Source organism: Dermacentor silvarum, chromosome 1 (genome assembly GCF_013339745.2).
Source record: "Dermacentor silvarum isolate Dsil-2018 chromosome 1, BIME_Dsil_1.4, whole genome shotgun sequence".
NCBI classification, from domain to species: domain Eukaryota; kingdom Metazoa; phylum Arthropoda; class Arachnida; order Ixodida; family Ixodidae; genus Dermacentor; species Dermacentor silvarum.
The window spans coordinates 119,395,006-119,413,824 of record NC_051154.1 but is presented as its reverse complement, the minus strand read 5'-3'; the positions used below and the strand labels follow the sequence as shown (position 1 = coordinate 119,413,824).

Genomic DNA, 18,819 nt, shown 5'->3' with positions numbered 1-18,819 from the left:
CGAGGCGGCGGTGTCGGAAAATTTGTCAGAGAATTTTCCCTACTTATTTTCAAATAAGTCTGCTGAACTTCTTAAAGAGCGAGGGCAGTCGTTTTCAAACGAAGTCGTTTTCATGGCCCTCACGCGTTCTAAGGCGCGTGAACTTTCTGAAAAACTAGAGTTCACGCAACCAGAGGAGTCGCCCCTGCCACTGGCAGTAAGCGCCGGGGCTAAATCCGTAGAGGACAGCGGCGAGTCGCGCGTGTCAGCGGATGCAGGTCAAGACACGCATGGCGATAGAGGGAAGACCGCTGGCCGGCACGCTGAGTGTCCAGAACGTGAGGAAGGCTCAGTTTTAGCTCCTACGTCAAATGCCTGGCAGCAACTTACTGGAGTTGATAAGGCGACATTTGTCGCTGAGCAAAGGGCCGATTCGTCCCTAAATTCCCTACAGGAACATGTTAAAGAGGGGATGGCAAAGAAGAACATTTCGTTCTATAAGAGTTCCGATATTAAGTATCGAAGGTATACCGATACCAAGGGTCGCGTATACGATCAGCTCCTAGTACCGGAAAAGTATCGCCGACAACTCCTGGATCTCGCGCACGGCAATGCATGGGCCGGCCACCTCGGGATCAAGAAAACCAAAGCTAGGCTAGCTCAGGAGTACTACTGGCCCGGCTGTTGGAAGGACGTAGAGGAGTTCGTTCGCTCATGCGATACGTGTCAGCGAGTAGGCAAATCCACTGACAAATGGAAGTCACCCATGAGGTTGGTACCAGTTATTTCAGAACCGTTTCGTCGGCTTGTGATCGACATTGTCGGCCCATTACCTGAATCACCGTCCGGCTGCCGCTACGTGTTAACCGCGTTGTGCGTCGCAACTAAATTTCCTGAAGCTATTCCTTTAAGGGAGGTAAATTCGGTTGCGGTCGTCGACGCTTTGTTGTCTATATTCTCTCGGGTAGGATTTCCCTCCGAAATTCAAAGTGACAATGGAAGCGTTTTCACTAGCAACCTAACGACCACGTTTCTTGAGCGGTGCGGAATAAAGCTGGTGCATAGTTCGGTGCACCATCCGCAGTCGAATCCGGTCGAACGAATGCACTCCGTATTAAAGCGCATTTTGAGAGCTCTTTGCTTTGAGCATAAGTGTGACTGGGAGGCCTGCGTGCCCGCAGCATTGTTTGCTATTAGGTCAGCCCCTCACGAAAGCACCGGCTTCAGTCCCGCAGAGCTTGTTTACGGACGCGGCTTGCGATGCCCTTTGCGTCTGCTTCGAGAGTCGTGGGAAGGATACGGAGAGGATCCCAACGTCGTCGCATACGTGCTGGATCTTTTAGAGAGACTCGGTAAGACGAGGGATCTCGTAGAGAGCAACATGAAAGCTGCCCAGGTCTTGTCAAAGACATACTACGACAAGTCAGCCCGAAAGCGTACGTTTAACGTGGGCGAGGAGGTAATGCTGCTGCGTCCCTCTAAGAAAAACAAACTTGAAGTACAGTGGGAGGGGCCAGCAAAAGTGGTGTCAAAGTTGTCCGACACCAACTATGAAGTCAAACTGGGGAGGAAGCAAAACAGAATTTTCCATAGTAACCTCATGAAACCGTACGTACAACGCCAGGCTATCGTAAATTTGACTTTAAACATGCCGGTAGAGGAAAGTGCGGAAATTCCAAGCTTGGCAGATGCTGAGAAGCCCGCCATAAAGGGTTTACTGGAGCAGATAGGCAGAGACCAAGGTCTCGATGAAGAGCAGAAAAATGACCTAAAGACTGTGGTTCAGAATTTTGAGACAGTGTTTTCCAATAGGCCAGGGAGAACTACAGTAGTTGAGCATGACATAGAACTGTCAAGTGATCAGCCAATTCGAAGCAAGCCGTACCGCGTGTCCCCGAGGCAGAGGGAGATTATGGATACAGAGGTCAGGCGCATGTGCGAGTTGGGGGTGGCTATTCCCTGCGAGAGTGACTACACCTCGCCATTAATTCTCGTAGAGGCACCGGGTAAAGACCCTCGGCCATGCGTGGATTACCGGAGGCTAAACGCAGTCACTGTGGACCAGACGTATCCCATACCGAACTTGGAGGAAAGAGTGGAGACTGTGTCTAACTCGATGTGCATCTCTACACTAGATCTTGTTCGGGGTTATTGGCAGGTCCCTCTGACGGAACGCGCCAGTCGCTACGCTGCTTTTATCTCCCCCCTGGGAACGTTTCGTCCGGTAATGTTAAGCTTTGGCTTGAAAAACGCTCCGTATTGTTTTTCTGCACTAATGGACCGAGTGTTGCGCGGACTATCAGAATTTGCTCTTCCCTATCTTGATGATGTGGCCGTTTTTTCCAACAGCTGGGGGGAACATATAGAACACCTTCAGATTGTGCTGGAAAGGTTGCAGGAGGCAGGGCTCACGGTGCGGGCAGAAAAATGCCACTTAGGCGGCGCTGAGGTCAGCTACCTAGGACACGTTGTCGGGCGCGGCCAACGTAGGCCGTCCGAACTGAAGGTAGTCGCTGTAGTTGACTATCGTCGTCCGACTACCAAGACCGAAGTGAGAGCTTTTCTGGGCTTAGCGGGGTATTATCAACACTACATTAAAGATTACTCTAATCTAGCTAGCGCTCTCACTGACGCCCTCCGAAAAACAGAACCCGTGAACGTCGTATGGGATGCGAAGAAAGAGCGAGCGTTTCAGAAGCTAAAACAGGCATTGAGTGAAGGACCCGTTCTCATGGCGCCAGATTTCTCAAAGGGCTTCGTCATCCAATGCGACGCGAGTGACCGTGGCCTGGGAGCAGTGCTTTGCCAGGAGGATGCCGAGGGTAAAGAACGGCCCGTTTTGTACTTGAGTCGCAAGCTCAGCGGCAGGGAGGAAGCCTACAGCACTTCCGAAAAAGAATGCGCCTGCCTCGTATGGGCAATTCAGAAACTGGCGTGCTACGTTGCAGGGTCCCGGTTTGTTGTAGAAACCGATCATTGCCCCTTAACTTGGCTAAACAATATGTCCTCAAAGAACGGCCGTCTCCTCCGTTGGAGCATGGCACTTCAGCAACACAATTTTGTGGTTCGCTATAAGAAAGGCAAGCTGCACACTAACGCCGATGGTCTCAGCCGTGCCTTCTGACCCGAGGAAAGTTATACTCAGGGTATTTTGGTGTGCTGCTACACCATTTATTTGTCATGTTGATTTATTCAGTGTTTTTTTTTTACATGCGTAAGATTCTTGCATATAAATGTGTTGCCTTCGGTGTTTTGTTTTGTGCACCATCTGAGTGGTCCCGTGGTGGTCTTTTCTACCGCGGACGTTTTTTTTTTTTTTTTTTAAAGGTATAAGTTGCCTCGAAAAGCATCGTAAGGGGAAGGGGGCTTTACCCCAGTCGCTTTTACAAAAGATTTGGAAACGGAGCCTTTGAGCTTCTGTTAGCTTCTTCGGTCCTTTCCTTCACCTGCCTACATTGAAATTCTTGTATTCTATAGAAGCTGTTGTCTTAACAGCAACTGAAATCGAGGTCTAATTTTGGACTTGTCGCCATTAGATACGTACTTCGTTCCGCTTTATTTGAGAGCGTGAACTTTAGTTATCAAGTATGATTTGCTTGAGTCAGGTCTGGCAGTTCGAGGGTTGTGCAGAGGGCACTTGCAGCGTTGGGCGTGGTTTGACAATGGTTGCCCTGTCGAGTTCGTCTTATCCCCAGGAACATCGAGTCCGTGCGAGCGGTGTGTACCTGGGAAATTCCAGGACGGAAAGCCGTGTTCCGGAGAGCTTCGCCTCCAGACCCATGGATGAGCCTGCTGACCAGCCACAGCAATTCGGCCGAGCCACGCTGAGCAGCTCGTCCTCCTGATGCAATGTTTGGCGGCGGGGGTGCTGTTGTGTCTGGTGGTCCCTCGGGACAAAGGAGGCCGGCGCCGACTCTGACGCGCCCACCTGGCACCCTTTCTCGCGGCCGAGAATTGTCACCTGGGACTGAGGGATTAGCCGTTGGTATCTCATGCGTCGCTAAACGGCCGCGTCGCCCCTTGGTGCGGTCCCGTGAATTACCAGCGCCGCCCGAACCGCGACGACGCCCGGCGCCGACTGCTACGCGCCAACGTGGCGCCCTTTCGAGACAGCCACCGCCCTGCCTGGTTCCGCGAACTGACCTCTATGGAGAGGCGAATCTTGAAAGGGGCCCGTGTCTGGCAGTCCCGGGAAAACGACGACACATCACGTGCGGGATATGGCCACCTGATCAAAGACTGTGATTGGCCTAAAAGAACCCCATTGAACTCCCTCCACGAGTGAAAGGGGGAAATGAGATGGGTTAAAAAGGGACGCTTGAAGCTTGACCATGTAGAGCACGCTTGACGATGTAGAGCACGCTCGACCATGGAGAACGCTCGGAGATGTAAACGCTACCACATGCAAAGATGTTAGCACGTAGACGGCTCCAATATCATGGAGCCCATCTTGCAATATACCATGTACAGTGTATATAAAACAATTTTCTAATCTCTCTGGATAACTCCTCCTCTTGGCACCTGGCACGGCACCACACATGCAACCCTTCGTGGCCGCTCGGACCATCGACATTCGCAACAACACAAAAGAACTCATTGCAAGAATGGAAGGGATGCAGAGAAAGGCAATAAGGTTTTGTTTTAATAAATACAAGTTAACGGATTCGTTGACTGAGTTATTAAAGAGAGCTGGTTTATTAACACTGCAAAGTAGAGCAAAACTAGCACGACGAAAGTTTTCCTTTCAATTTATTCATGGTGACATAAACATTGACGTCAGCCCCAACCTCTCTCTGTCCATCTCTCTTTCATTGATATTAGACGTGTGCATGCTTGCCGCCCATGCTCGCTAAGCTCCCCTTCGGTTGGATTGAGCCAAGAGAGGGGGAAATAGAGGGAGAGATTGAGTGACCCCCCCCCCCCCCCCCTTGCCTGACGCGCGACAGAAGCAGCGCGCTTCCGCTCCGCCTTTTCCCTCGCGCGCGCGAGATTGAGCAGCAAGTGTCGGCTGACCCTCGCAAGCTTGCACTCGCACACGCAGCGTACCGCCGGCACGCGGCGACGATTTTGCCGTGTTTGGAATTCATACGGAACCTCACAACAACGTCCATGACCATGGCAGAAGTTCGCTTGGAGTGTCTATATAATTGCTATCGCAATATAATATATCTGCTCATTTCATTATACATTGTCTCACTCATGCCTGAACCTCGGATTATTACGACCTCAGTAAGTGGTTTCTATCTTGGCGTGCACAATCTGCTAGCACGATAAGTCATCACCGCGAGTGAGCTTGTACACACAACGTGCCTCCATTTTTCCGCAAGCAAGGTGAACCGATATCACCCCTGCCTATCGTTCAAGAACTCACCACGTTCACACTCACTTCCACTCACAAGCACTCACTCATCTTCACACTCACCTGCACTCACACTCACGTTCACACTCACCTCTATACACCCAGAAGCACTCACCACATTCACACTCGCAGCCTCAGTCACGTACACACTCAGCTACACTCACACTCACAGGCACTCACCTCCACTCACTGGCTCTCACCTCCACTCACACTCACTGGCACTCACCTCCACTCACTCACACTCACCTGCACTCACACTCACTGGCACTCCCTCGCACTCGCACTCACCTGCACTCACACTCACTGGCGCTCACTAGCACTCGCACTCACATCCACTCACGCTCACAGGCACTCACTCGCACTCACCTGCACTCCCACTCACTGGCACTCACTCGCACTCCCACTCACCTGCACTCACACTCACTGGCACTCATTCTCACTCGCACTCACTTCCACTCACACTCACTGGCACTCACACTCCCTCACTCGCACTCACACTCACGCCTTTGAAATGAGTGCGAGTGTGTGAGTGAGTGCACTCATGAGTGAGTGCGCCGACCTATGCTCACTGGCACTCCTTCACACTCGCAGTCAACTGCACTCACACTCACTGGGACTAACTCACACTCGCATTCCCATCCCCTCACACTCACTCACTCGCACTCACACTCACTGGGATTCACCTGCACTCACACTCACTCACACTCATCTGTACTCACACTCACTGGCACTCACTTGCACTCATCTGTAATACTCACTCACACACACCTCCACTCACACTCATTGGCACTCACACTCGCACTCACTGGCGCTCACTCACACTCGCACTCACCTAGCTCCACTCACTCACTGGCACTCACCCACACTCGCACTCACCTAGCTCCCCTCATACTCAATGGCACTCACTCGCACTCACCTTCACTCACTGGCACTCACTCTCACTGGCACTCACTCACACTCGCACTCACCTCCACCCAAACTCACAGGCACTACCTCACACTCACTGGCACTCACTGGTACTCACTCACACTAGCACTCATCTGCACTCCCACTCACTGGCACTCACTCACTCAAACTCGCGCTCACCTCCACTCACACACACTCGCACTTACCTGCACTCACACTCATCTCAACTCACACTCACTCGTACTTACCTGCACTCACACTCACTGGCCCTCAGTCACACACGCACTCATCTGTACTAACACTCACTGGCACTAACTCACACAGGCAATCACCTCCATTCACACTCACTCGCACTCACCTGGACTCACACTCGATGGCACTAACTCACACACACGCTGATCTGCAGTCACACTCACTGGCACTTATTGACGCTCATCTACACTCACCTCCACTCACACTCGCACTCATCTGCACTCACACTCACTGGCACTCACTCACACTCACTACCACTCATTTGCACTCAGTCACTGACACTCGCACTCTCCTGCACTCACACTCATTGGCACTCACTCACACCCACTGGAACTCACTCTCCCTCACTTCCACTCATTTGCACTCAGTCACTGGCACACACTCACACTCGCACTCACTTCATCCACACTCGCCTGCACTCACAATCACTGGTACTCATTCGCATTTGCACTCACCTGCACTCACTCACCTACACTCACACGCACCTGCACTCACACTTACTGGCACTCACTCACACTCGCAATCACCTCCACTCACTCACTGGCACTCAATCACACTCACTGGCACTCACAACACTCGACCTCATCTGCACTCACACTCACTGGCAATCAGTCACACTCGCACTCATCCGCACTCTGACTCACTAACACACACTCACATTTGCACTCACCTCCACTCACATGAAGCACACTCACTGGCACTCACCTGCACTCACACTGCCTGGCACTGCCTGGCACACTCACACTCGCACTCACCTAGCTCCACTCGCACTCACTGGCATTCACCCACACTTGCACTCACATAGCTCCACTCACACTCAATGGCCCTCACTAGCACTCACCTCCACTCACTGGCACTCACACTCATCTGCACTCACACTAACTGGCACTCACTTGCAATCATCTGCACTCACACTCACTGGTACCCACTTGCCCTCGCACTCACCTCCACTCACACTCACCTGCACTCACGCTCACTGGCACTCACTCGCACTCACACTCACTGGCACTCATTTGCACTCACCTGCACTTACTCCCACTCATCTGCAGTCACACTCACTGGCACTCACTCACACCCACTGGCAGTCATTCTCACTTACTTGCACTCAACTGCACTCCGCCGCTAGCACTCCGCAATCTCCAGCACTCACACAAACTGGCACTCACTCGCACTCATCTGCACTCACACTCGCTAGCAGACACTCACGCTCACCTTCACCCATACTCACCTGCACTCACAATCCCTGGCGCAAAGTTGCACTCGCACTCATCTGCACTCACTCGCACTGGCAATCACTCGCACTCCCTGGCACTCACTCGCACTCACACTCGCCCTCCTCTGCACCCACACTCGCGCTCACCTGCACTCACACTGGCACTCACTCGCAATCATATCCACTCACACTCACTGGTACCCACTTGCCCTCGCACTCACCTCCACTCACACTCACTGGCACTTACTGACACTCGCACTTACCTACACTCACCTGCACTCACACTCACTGGCACTCACTCGCACTCACACTCACCGGCACTCATTTGCACTCACCTGCACTCACTCCCACTCATCGGCAGTCACACTCACTGGCACTCACTCACACCCACTGGCAGTCATTCTCACTCACTTGCACTCAATTGCACTCAGTCACTGGCACTCCGCACTCTCCTGCACTCACACTCACTGGCACTCGTCACACTCGACCCCATCTGGACTCACAATCACTGGCACTAAGTCGCACTCACACTCATCTGCACTCACTCTCACTGGCAATCACTCGCATTCACCTGCACTCACACTCACTGGTACTCAATCACACACGCACTCATCTGCACTCCCACTCACCTGCACTCGCACTAACTCGCGCTCACCTCCACTAACATTCAATGGCACTTACTCACGCTCACACTCATCTGCCCTCACACTCACTCGCACTGACCTCCACTCCCACTCGCACTCATCTGCACTCTCACTCGCACTCACCTCCACTCATCCGCATTTACAGTCACTGGCACTTACGCGCATTCGCCCTCGCCTCCACGCACAATCACCTGCACTCTCCTCCACTCACTCACTGGCATTCACTCGAACTCATCTGCACTCACACTCACTGCCACTCGCTCACTCTCCCACTCACCTCCACTCATATGCACTCCGCCACTGGCACTCACTCACACTGTCCTGCACTTACACTCGCACTCACCTTCACCCACACTGACTAGCACTCACCTGCACTCATATTCACTGGCAATCATTCACACTCACACTCACCTGCACTCACACTCACCTCCACTCACACTCACTGGCACTAACTCACACTCGCATTCACATCCCCTCATGCTCACTCACTCGCACTCACACTTACTGGCATTCCTCTGCACTCACACTCACTCCCACTCTACTCCACTCACACTGACTGGCACTCACGCTCGCCTCCACTCACACTCGCACTCACCTGCACTCACACTCACTGGCACTCACTCACACTCATCTATACTCACACTCACTGGTACTCCCTCGCACTCATCTGTAATACTCACTAGCACTTACCTCAACTCACACTAACTGGCACTCATTCACACTCACACTCACTGGCACTCACTCACACTCGCACTCACCTAGCTCCACTCACACTCAATGGCACTCACTCGCACTCACCTCCACTCAAACTCACAGGCACTACCTCACACTCACTGGCACTCACTCGCACTCACTCGCACTCACCTGCACTCGCACTAACTGGCACTCACAATCGCACACATCTGCAGCCACACTCGCTGTCACTCACTTACACTCAAAACCACCTCTACTCACACACACTCGCACTCACCTGCACTCACACTCATCTCCACTCACACTCACTCGCACTTATCTGTACTCACACTCACTGGTACTCAGTCACACTCGCACTCATCTGTACTCACACTCACTGGCACTAACTCACACACCCAATCACCTCCATTCGCACTCACTCGCACTCACCTGCACTCACACTCACTGGAACTTACTCGCACTCAAACTAACTGGCACTCATTCGCACTCACCTGCACTCACACTCACTTACACTCACTCACACTTGGACTCATCTGCAGTCACACTCATCTGGCACTTACTCGCGCTCATCTGCACTCACCTCCACTCACACTCGCACTCACCTGCACTCATACTCACTGGCACTCACTCACACCCACTGGCAGTCACTCTCACTCACTTGCACTCAATTGCACTCAGTCACTGGAACTCCGCACTCTCCTGCATTCAAACTCACTGGCACTCACTCGCACTCATCTGCACTCACACTCGCTGGCACACACACTCGCACTCACCTTCACCCACAATCACTTGCATTCACAATCACTGGTACTCATTCGCACACGCACTCACCTGCACTCACACTCACTGGCACTCAGTCGCACTCGCACTCATCAGGACTCACTCCCACTGACACACACTCACACTCGCACTCACCTCCACTCAAACTCACTGGCAATCACTCGCACTCACCTCCACTCACACTCGCACTCACCTGCACTCATACTCACTGGCACTCACTCACACCCACTGGCAGTCACTCTCACTCACTTGCACTCAATTGCACTCAGTCACTGGAACTCCGCACTCTCCTGCATTCAAACTCACTGGCACTCACTCGCACTCATCTGCACTCACACTCGCTGGCACACACACTCGCACTCACCTTCACCCACAATCACTTGCATTCACAATCACTGGTACTCATTCGCACACGCACTCACCTGCACTCACACTCACTGGCACTCAGTCGCACTCGCACTCATCAGGACTCACTCCCACTGACACACACTCACACTCGCACTCACCTCCACTCAAACTCACTGGCAATCACTCGCACTCACTGGCACTCACTCGCACTCAAACTAACTGGCACTCATTCGCACTCACTTGCACTCACTCACACTTGGACTCATCTGCAGTCACACTCACTGGAACTTATTCGCGCTCATCTGCACTCACCTCTACTCACACTCACTGACACTCGCACTCATCGGCACTCATCTGCACTCATACTCACTGGCTAGAGATGGGCAAAACGGCTCACTTCAGTGAGCGGCTCGGAACGGCTCAGCTCACTGAAATGAACCGGTTCACTTGAACGGCTCACCGGTTCACTTAAACGTGTAACCTGTGTTATGCATATTGTATAGTTATGTGGCTTTGAAAAATAAACGATAAATGCATAATTTAATAACCGTGTTATTGGTATTTTCGCTATGTTTAGAGAATATTTTTGCATATATTAAAAGCGTGAATTTTTAGTTGTAATGAAGCTTTCTTTTCTGATATGGGGATAAAATGCTTATGATACTGTGACAGGCAGAATGCGACGTACTTATTTCAGAAAAAAAATATGTAACTTCATCGTCATTACAGAAGGTTGTCCGTTTTTGTGGATCATCTTTTGTCAAACTAATAACACAAAATGATTGTACATTATGTTTCAACTTTAATCATTTATTCACATACGTACGTTCACTATAATATGAGTAAGCTGTAACGCCATGCAAAATGAATGTAGAAATCATTTCTTGAAGTACAATACAAAAATCATACGAAAGATCCACAAAACTGCCGCACGTACCTTTCGTTTTTTTTCCTCTCTCTCTTGAGTGCACGCGCGATACTGGCGGTCATGCCATCATACACAAGGACAAAAAAAAGAAAAAAAGAAAAGAAATGAAGTTCTATTAGAACACAACAGATCATTGGCCTCTTTTTATTGACGTGCTAATGATACACGCTCAGAAAATGCACTGAAGTGGATGTCATGGGCGACATTTTCATGACTACACTAATTAGCACAAATGAAGACCAGGACGTAAACTGTACGTTCACCTCTTGTCGTTAAAGGGCCCCTAAACCACCCAGAGGTCGAAATTTAGTTGTGGTGTTGCAGTTGTGCACGAGTCTACAACGAACACGTAGCCGCGAGAATTTTTCGAAATGGTGCCGTAATAGCGGAGTTACACGCGTTTGATGATCGAAAAACGGTCCTCGCTCGTTTCGCTCTTTCCTTCACTACTCTCTCGTCGGCTGGTCTCCCCTCCTCGCCGAGTGCTTCTGGAAAGGTCACGTGACATTCGTCATCGCCAACGCGCTTCTCAAAACACTGCATACTTCCGGAGGCTCCCTTCAATGGTCAGGCGGCGCAGCGATCGGCTCAGCCGTCAGCGCCGCTGTGTCAGTTCCGCGAAACACCGAGGCGGCCACTTCTACGAAGACATGCTTCTGCGGCGCTCATTTGAAACAAGTCGGGCGTTCTAAACTGTGGTTTTTAAGGCAATTGAAAACATTGAGGCCCATTTTCGACCACCGACACTCGAGGAAGGGCGTCAACTTTACGACAATTTCGTGTCAAAAAAGTAAACAGGACGGACATTGCAGCAATGTTCTTGTCACGACAAATAAAGCACGTTTACGACGCCGAACTCAAAGTAAGTTAACAAATAAATAATTTATTCCGCCTAAGTGGGCAAATACGGCCGTAGACGTTTTTTAACTTTCATTTGTAGCTTCAGTATACTTCGAGCGTGCCTTGCTTATCACATTTGTCGAGGTTTTGGTGAGTTGGAAGGTAACTTGAATGATTCTTTATGGCGCTTTTTTCTCCGTTGACAAAGTGCCTCGAGCATATTCTGGTGTTGTCATTCGGGCTCCAGTGTGAGAGGTCATCACCGGTGAAACATAACAGAGAGCAATCAGCTGACACTAAGCAACACCAAGACTGAACAAATGTGTGCTAGCGTGCGCGAGAGAAGTGCTATTTTGTGAATACTCGATGTGTGCTGTGGTGCACTCCAGCCTTACTTATGTTGTTCTAAACGCGAGAAAACGTCGGCATGAATGAGCCCGGTTTCAGCAGTCGCGTCTTGATCCAGGCGCAGAAAGGAGCTGCACGTTGGCTTATTCATGTACAACAAGAACTACAGTGCGTACAAAGGTCCAACGCGGAGCGCTTACGAAGCTAGATTTGACACATAACAACCACTGCGCATTTGTTTTGGAGCGAGACTAGCTCAACAATTATCCAAACCAATTTACAACAGCGGGAATCAGATCACGCGTACGTGTTTATGCAGTTGTCGCTTTATTGTGCGTTTTCATGGATGCTGCCTTGTGTTTTTTTTCTTTTTTTAATTTTGCGTTTGCGTCATAGTTCAACAGAAATTCGCAAGAGCGACTCTTACTTGACGGCCCGAACCACGACGATCCACCTTCAGCCAGCGGGTTTCTCCCCACAGCCTCGAAGGGAAGCGGCACAATTTGTTGCCGACATCCCCTTCGCGGTTGTGAAAATACCTAAAGCAGCAGTATATGCGCACGTTATTTTTGTTCACACTTCTCACGGAGGAGCTGCCGAGTGGTCGCGGTGAATCCATTGAAAAATCTGAAAAGGAAGCTTTCAGGCGCGCCTGAGCGCTGTGGCGGTGAGGGCCTACTCGCGGGTGCTCACCGCCGCTGCTAGGTGGCGCGACATGTACAGCCAAACTGCATTGCAGGGTGCCTTATATACCGACTGCTAACCGTCCGCCAGTGCCGTAGCAGGCCCCGGAAACTCGCGAGTTCACCAAATGGCCACAGAGGGCGACATAGTACATAAACAGGCACATAAACAGGCATAGTACATCCCCTCGAAAATATGCCTAAGTGAGTTCAGTAGCTCCCGCTAGAGGCGCCGTAATAAGCGCAATTTTAACCTACTAACTTTCTCCTGCGCTTATCGAAGCGTTTTTGTTAATTGACAAAGAGTACAAAATTATTATTCTTAATTAGAGATTGTACTATTTTTTGAACAGATTGTACTCTGTTCTTTTTTTGCCATTGTAAACGCAAAATAACGCTCAGCATCATCGATCTCTCACGTGACCTCTGGCCTGAATTTAAAATTTTTACCGGTATTTTCGCGTACACGGCAAGCATGGATTCATTGGTTCGTACACTTATGCTGGTTGCTTATTTTGTGCTAAAACCAGTTTATTGCGCTTCGACACCTCGCGTTATTTAACTTGGGGTGAATTGACGGGTTTGCGAGCAGAGATGTAAGCCCGAAAGCTACGTTTTGATCGTGAGCCATGCGGAACAAGTATGCATCGAAACGGGAGCCGGATTCTGCTGCGACTGAGGATGGCAATACCGGTAAGTCGTTTAACATCGCTGCTGCTTGAATCGTTATGTACTATTCGTCTGGTTAACTTACAGGCGGAGACAAGTTGACGAACTAGATCCTGCATTGCATATGGGCAGTCAGGACCCTGCGTTGCTGTTTCCGAAATAAATCTTTAGTTGCGAGGCCGTCGTTATGCAAACACAATCACGAAAAAAAGAGAGCGATATCGGAAGGCTCGTCACATTTTTCATCTCGTTGTATCCGTGGCCGTAGGCGACTGAGTAGCCTTATCAACATATATATCTTTTTTTTTTTCGATTCCGCCGGCAACTTCTTTCGTCCACAAAACCGGATAACCCTTTCGTAAATTGAAGTGAAAGTACTGAATTTAATGTATTAAACAGTTGCACGCATGATCATTTACCCATATTTCGTACTTGTTGGTTCCAAGTGTTCTTGCTGTTCCGTTTGATTTACCTTGGGACATTTATTTTTGCAGTAATGAAGTGGTGCATCAGGTTCGTGCAGAAAAAGAATGCAGCAGTTCTAATAGCTTCATGTTTGTCTTGCATTTGCTTGTGAAACCAGCAGTGTGATCCCTTCTAGTGTATAAATGGGCGCAAAATGTTCTCATTTGTGATCCTAATAATACTTAAGGTGTTGACACGTATTGTATTTAAGCAGACAAATTTTATGGACAGTACCAATATTTAATTAACATGCTGATGAAGCACCCTAGAACAGTGTACATTTGCATGTGTTCTGCAGTCTAAAACCATTAGAATATATATGTCTCACCTTCTTGCATTTCACATTGCAAAATTGTGCCTTTTCAATTTCTGATGCGATCAAAATTTCTGTTCCAGACATGCAGTAAAGAGGATGGCACCAGTGTAAAGCAACACACTCCACACACACCAAAGACAAGCTACTTCCTGCTACAAGGCCATTGTGTGGACTTTGGCTGTTACTACAAGGTAAACAACACCGAGTTCAGAAATAAGTATGCTGAATATATACTGTATGGGCTCGCTAGTCTTGAGATACATGTCATTTGTTTGTAGCAGATGATATGAATGGTTTTCCACATTTACGGTTCAGCATAATTGGTTCAAACACAAAAGAAAACACTACATGAGTTTGGCTAATCTGTGGTGTATCTCGTGTGTTACTGTTCTGCCCCAACAGAATCTGCACCAAGCACACCATGGTCCTCATCACAGGAGCCCCCATCTACCCTGACAGGAAGGGGCTGGAGCCGAATTTACAAGGATTTTACACCACAAACAAAGAAGCGAACGCAGAAGTATCTGGATGAAATATCAAGTCTACGGAGGACTGTGTCAAGACTGAAAAGAGCCTCAGCCATCATTCCACCAGCACGGATATTGGCCGAGTCATCCAGGTACCTCAACAAAGACTTTCTAGAAATTCATGTTGAGATGCACCTGCAACCATTGAACAAGCACGGACGACGCTGGCCAAAAGAGTTCCATCAGTATGCCCTTCCTTAATCAGCTTCCCGGTCATGTCAAATTCATTTGTGCCAAGTATACATTTTTTTCTATACATGCAAGCTTTTTCATTCCCCACTCTTGTTAGGGATAATTCTTCTTCCTCATTCAAACATAAAGGTCAGCCGATTCTTTGCTCATACTTAATACCATTCACTGTCTAGTAGCATACCATATCTGTAGCAGTATTTCTTAGTATATGTTGCCATGTGCAATTCCTCTCCAGAAATAGCCGATGCAGCATCGGCATGCGTCTTGCATTAACCGTTGCGCCGTGTGCTATGTAGCATTCGACTTTTCTTAATGTTTTTGGCCTTCAGTGCTTGCAGAGCTGAGTGGCTTGTTTCATGAACGCAAGCTTTCTGATTGCAATATTTAATTCCTAATCTCATTCAGCATTGCTCTTCTTGCTCGATAGCCTGGGTGTAGCCTTGCCTTGTTCGATAACCTTCAGTGTAGCACAGACTAGCTACACTGAAGTGATTGATTACAGAGTCTGGTTTCGCTGCTGTCCCACTTGGTTGTGGTCGCCGTGTAACGTTTCTCGGATGTGGGGACCTGGTAAGTTGCATTGGGAAGCAGTCTCTCGAGGTAAGCACCTGCTCCTGCAGTTCGCACAGCAACATAGACTCCCAATTTACACGCACCGTGATTGGTGCTCCCCGTTCTGTCCTTTCCTGCTGTAGCCATGTGCAAATTTTGCTTGTGGCTTTCGTCAGCTGCAATTTGGCATGAACATAGACCAGCATACGTGCTTACATGATCTGAGGTGTATGAAGTTCATAGCCACCTGGGTGGAGTGGCCCGCAAAAGTGGCTGCCGAAGGTGATGCCCACGAAACCGACTTGTACATAATGAGACAAATTGGGGCACCAAGTGTGAGCCATACATTAGCGGCCCTCCAAAGAAAAGAAACGTGCAGGCTGGAAAGGAGTTAATGCTAACATGCTTGGTAATCCATGTTGCTGTGTTGACTGCGGCAGTAGATGCCTGCGTCACCTGATTGCTTCGCAATGCAAGTTGCTAATATTCAACAGCGGCTGTCGGTGCAAATAGGTGGGACACGCCGCCCAATCTGTTTGCGCTGCTTGTTGTCGCTCATTACCAGACCACCACGTGTGGCGGAGGCAAGCACTATGCCTGTAGTCGGACAGCTGAATGTGCCTTAAGCGACCCATGAACGTGAATGCTCACTGTTGCCATATGGATCTCCACCAATGTATAATGTATTGTGTGGACCTTATGCGGCCATTCATTGCAGAGTCTCATTTCACTGTTATCTGACTTGGTTATGGTTGCCGTGTTACGCTTCTTGGATGTGGCGGCCTGGTGAGCTGCATTGGGAAGCAGTCTCTCGTGGTAAGCATTCGCTCCTGCAGTCCGCACAATGACATAGACTCCCAATTTACATGCTCCGTGATTGGTGCTCCCTGTTCTGTCCTTTCCTGCTGCAGCCGTGGGCAAATTCTGCATGTGGCCCTCCTCGGCCGCGATTTGGCGTGAACGTAGACCAGCATTTAGAAGAGTGTGGGTGTAGGCCAGTTGGTGATTCATGATTTGGGAAGTTACCGCAAATAACACACCAGAAAAAGAACGAGACAACACGAAGCGGTACTGACGACTGTTTATCTAATGAAATGATTGCCGAGCTCATACAGATCAGACACACGTGTGCACGCGAAAAGCAACGAGAAAACTAATAATAACACAGAGCGACCTTCAAGAGGGGTGCGATGCAAATGCTAAGATACACGCTGATAGACTAGTGAGGCACCTAACACGCGTGTATCATGTGGAAAGAAACAAAAGTTCTTTCTGGGTAACAGCAAATTATCGGCAGAAAAAATGGCCAGCCGAAAAGAGGTTGTAGAGGCAGTAGCCATGCGACGCTTTAAGGATGGTGATTGCGTTAGTTCTCAGTCAGTTGCTGTTACCCAGAAGGAACTTTTGCATTTTTCTACGTGATACATACGTGTTAGGTGCCTCGGTATAGTCTACAAGCGTTTATCTTAGCATTTGTATCGCACCCCTCTTGAAGGTCGCTCTGTGTTTTTATTAGATTTCTCGTTGCTTTTCGGGTGCACACGTGTGTCTGATCTATATAAGTTCGGCGACTCAGTCGCCTACGGCCACAAATACAACGAGATGAAAAATGTGACGGGCGTTCCGATATCGCTCTCTTTTTTTCGTGATTGTGTTTGCATAACGACGGCCTCGCACTAAAGATTTACTTCGGAAACAGCAACGCAGGGTCCTGACTGCCCATGTGTAATGCAGGATCTAGTTCGTCAACTTGTCCCCGCCTGTAAGTTAACCAGACGAATATTACATAACGATTCAAGCAGCAGCGATGTTAAACGACTTACCGGTATTGCCATCCTCAGTCGCAGCAGAATCCGGCTCCCGTTTCGATGCATACTTGTTCCGCATGGCTCACGATCAAAACGTAGCTTTCGGGCTTACATCTCCGCTCGCAAACACGTCGCAGCACCCCAAGTTAAATAAAGCGAGGTGTCGAAGCGCAATAAACTGGTTATCGCACAAAATAAGCAACCAACATAAGTGTACGAACCAATGAATCTATGCTTGCCGTGTGCGCGAAAATACCGGTAAAAATTTTAAATTCAGGCCAGAGGTCACGTGAGAGATCGATGATGCTGAGCGTTATTTTGCGTTTACAATGGCAAAAAAAGAACAGAGTTAGTGCTAAATAGTACAATCTCTAATTTAAAAAAATAATTTTGTACTCTTTGTCAATTAACAAAAACGCTTCGATAAGCGCAGGAGATAGTTTGTAGGTTAAAATTGCGCTTATTACGGCGCCTCTAGCGGGAGCTACTGAACTCACTTAGGCATATTTTCGAGGGGATGTACTATGCTTGTTTTGTTGGATGGATGGATGGATGGATGGATGGATGGATGGATGGATGGATGAGGCTGAACCCTTTAAACCGGGCGGTGGCATACGCCACCTAGCCATGACTATTAACATATTTTGTACTTTGTGGTGGGTGAAATTTCACCCCTGCCTTGATTTTATCCACCAATCAGATAACCTCTGTTTGGTTATTTCTACCCGCTTAAAGTCTATTTTGCCTTCACTGTCCCTAAACCCCAATGCTTTGAAAAAATCAGCCCCGTTGCCTTGCACTGTAGGGTTAAGCCCTTTACAGAAAAGTATGAGGTGTTCAGCCGTTTCCTCTTCTTCTCCACACGCACAGCACAACGTGTGGTACTTGACTCGGTACATCTTAGTCCGCAATACTCCCGTCCTGGCTTCAAACAACAAAGAGCTTCCCCTAGAATTATCGTAGATATTTTCTTTGGCAATTTCTTGCTTGACAGTTCGGTATGTTCCCAGTGCTGATTTCGTCTGCATCCCTGTTTTCCACAGACCCCTCTCTGTTTCCTTAACCTTTTTCTTAACCGATATTTCCTGGTTTGCACCCCTCCTGCAGTCCAAATATTTGATTGACAGTTTTCTGGTCAGCTTCCTCCATTTTGTATCAACATTCCTCATGTACAAATAACTGAAAACTCTCCTTGCCCACCGCTTTTCTGCCATTTCTCTCAATCGCTCCTCAAATTCTATCTTGCTGCTGGCTTCCCTGCCCTCGAATGACGTCCATCCCATGTCACCCTGTACCCCCTGATTTGGTGTATTTCCG

At 49.2% G+C, this 18,819-nt stretch overlaps 1 long non-coding RNA gene across 1 annotated transcript; it reads left to right on the top strand.

Annotated features, from left to right (window-relative positions):
• The first annotated feature begins 13,339 nt into the window (after nt 1–13,339).
• On the top strand, nt 13,340–15,492 carry LOC125942663 (uncharacterized). Its single transcript, XR_007465295.1, has 3 exons — nt 13,340–13,666; nt 14,504–14,614; nt 14,826–15,492. It is a non-coding gene; the product is annotated as an uncharacterized LOC125942663 (long non-coding RNA).
• Nucleotides 15,493–18,819: the final 3,327 nt, after the last annotated feature.